General features: G+C 38.3%; 1 long non-coding RNA gene across 1 annotated transcript; it reads left to right on the forward strand.

The window, feature by feature from the left end:
• LOC139353432 (uncharacterized) lies at positions 1-660 on the forward strand. The gene is made up of 2 exons (XR_011604698.1): positions 1-358; positions 425-660. It is a non-coding gene; the product is annotated as an uncharacterized lncRNA (long non-coding RNA).
• The last annotated feature ends 2,332 nt before the right edge of the window (positions 661-2,992 follow it).

Genomic DNA, 2,992 nt, shown 5'->3' on the forward strand with positions numbered 1-2,992 from the left:
CAAAAAAAAATCACCATAAATATTAGAAAATCGCCCGTGATTTCAAAACGCCATTGAATTAAGAAATATTTTCTTGATTATAGAAAAAATGCCTACAATTTAAGGAATTCGCCATAATTTTTTTTTTTTTTTGTAATGAAGAAGAGGAAGAATCCCACTTTTTCTTCAATTAATGGCGAATTTTTCTTGATTTTTTTTCTTGAAATAATGGTAAATTCTTACTTAAATTTAGGAAAGAAATACCCATATTTTAAGAGAAAGTGACTTTTTTTTATATATTTTGATGGTGGTCTAGCTGGTAAAGACGTCCGGTCAATAAACAATCGAACAAAAGTACCTGGTTCGAGCCCACGCCACGGCAAGTGTACCCTTTGTTTATTTATTTTTCTTTTTTTTTAATTTATGTAATTTTTATTCTTATTAGTTTCACTTTTCTATTTACCAAATTGTTTAAACGGTTGTTAAAAAGGTTTAGATTAGAATAAACGTTATTTGTATGCGTAAAGCTGGACCAAAAGCACCTTAGCCCTCTTTAGTCATTGTATGACAAGAAGCACGCGTGGCCGAATGGTTAAGACGTCTGGCTATGGTGTGAGCAGTTGCGGGTTCGAGTTCACGCCGGGGTTGTCTGAGGTAAGGATTTTTCCATTTGTTATATTTATTTATATGTTTATGAAAAGTATTTATATAAAATAAATCTTTAATAAATTCAGGTAAATATAAAAATTTTCAGACTGTAGTAATAATTGCCATTAAAATTAGAAACGGTTTTATCCATTTAAAATTCAACATTGGTATACAAAACCAACCAAATTCCTCAAATGTAAGGTGTAAATAAATAAATATTTTTTTTCTTATTTTAATAAATTTTTCCTTAATTTTAAGGTTTTTTACCATACATTTAAGAAAAATTTGTCATTATTTCCAGAAATGGCAAACCATAAATTCAAGAAAATTATTTATTTAAAATAAAGGTGAGTCGCCGTTGGATGAAAATCATAGGCGATTTTCTTGATTTAAAGGCGAATTTCTTGATTTAAGGGCGATTTTTTTTTTGGGTGTAGTTTACATAAGTAGGTAAAGGTAAAATCAAGTCAAAAATATAGGATAATATAGCGATCTATTTACGAAATTGTCGCAGGCGAAGCTGCGGGCGACCTTGGTAGTAATAGATATACACATATGTACCTATATTTAGACTTCGGAGTTATTTTAAGTGTGAACACAAAATCCTTTTCTTAACATTAAGATTCGATCATTAAACACAAAATATTACTTTCAGATTCCTCTAGTGTCTATGACGCCCATGTTTGCTTCAGCCGAGCCCACTTAACACCCACCAATCGCTTAAGTTTGTGGCGCCATCACTTTTGGAATTTTGCTTTATTTAACTTGTCAATATCTATCTACGTGCCGAAAATGGATGAAATCGGACCAATACTTAATATGTTAAATTGGTAAGCTGAGTCACGGGTATATAGTCGAGGCATTCGACTATAGCGTTCACTCTGGTCTAATGTTATACTGTTGACCATTAGATTTATCTTTGCTAGTCCATTTCCTAGTAACTTGAACATAAGGCCCTTTTCCCTTGCCGTTTCCCCTTTACTGACCGGCGAACTTAATGCGTGTGTGGATGTTGTCAATCGGACGGAACATTCAGCTTTGACATGACTCATGACCAAAACTTTAGTGCGAGCGAAGAATCAATTTACAAGAGACAAATTCCGGGAAACTCGTTTATTACAGGTTTGCTCTCGGACTTCTACAATGGAACTTAAGACATGAGCCATGTCCTGGTGTGGGCGTGGCTGTGGGTGATAGTCGCCCAATGTGAATTCCAGGCTAACGTCCTCGATTATAAATGGCTGTGGATCGCGGGAACGAGCAGCTGAAATGGGTGATTAATTCATTATTCAGGGGCATTCGCCCTCATGCTCATTATGCATTCACAGTATATCTGTTGCGCCTGTTCTTAGTGGAATCAGTGGCATTACCCGTACCGTATCTGTATCCATATCCGTATCTGCCCATTTGTAGCAATGGCTACAGTAATTTCGACTGCCTGGATTGCATTAACGGCTGGCATAAAGTTTAAAAACAACAACTGAGCCATGGCCTATGCAAATACAATAATTAAAATTAATTAAAGCCCAAAGTAAATAAATAAAATTGAGAATGGAGTGCTGAAGAGCCGACGAGTCGGATAAAAAACCACCAAACCAGCTCCCCTTTTCAATCCGCCCACCGCTTCTGGCCACTTTAATTAATGTTGCAGCATTATTTATATGCCCGGCAAAGTTTGTCTTTCGCGAGGAGCCCCCAAAGAGTCAAATTGAATTAATCAATTTAGGCAAACGTTCGCCCAAGTTTTTGGGCAACGATCACCACTTGAGGTCCTTGGGAATGCGGCCCGCCGGAAGATTTACAGATGAAGTGAATTCGATGGAAACTTTTCGAGTACTTGCCCGTCCAGGGAATGCGTCTGCAGTTAATTTAGTCCACCAAAGTCGATTACTTGTCGAGACGGAGCCGAAATAAAGTTTGCAACCTGCACAACCTGTTGAGACCACGAAATCTGTGGGCAAAGTTCAGACGCTGCCCCCGCCGAAAAACCACTCAACCGACTGCTCGTGTTTCGCTTTATGGCTCCTTCAGTGGTGGAGTGATTTATAAACTGGGGTCACAAGGCAAACAAACAGCGGCAAAGTCTTTAAATAATGAGCCAAAGGTGTAACATCGGAAGGAAGGCGACGGAGTCACCGGAGGTTTGCTAATTAAGTTGACAAATGCGGCCTTTCGTTGCCTTTTCCGCTTTTCTCGGAGGCACTGATTCCAGAGTTCCCCGGGGAGACATGCAAATTATTCAAGCAGCCAGTGTTACTCCCACTGATTGCCAAACATTCTAGGGGCTCCATCATCGTGTTTTCCCCGGAATGCTTGCTACGCCGGGAAATAGTACTACCGAGTTGTAATCTGTCGGTTTCTTAAT

This window comes from Drosophila suzukii, chromosome X (genome assembly GCF_043229965.1).
Source record: "Drosophila suzukii chromosome X, CBGP_Dsuzu_IsoJpt1.0, whole genome shotgun sequence".
Classification (NCBI taxonomy): domain Eukaryota; kingdom Metazoa; phylum Arthropoda; class Insecta; order Diptera; family Drosophilidae; genus Drosophila; species Drosophila suzukii.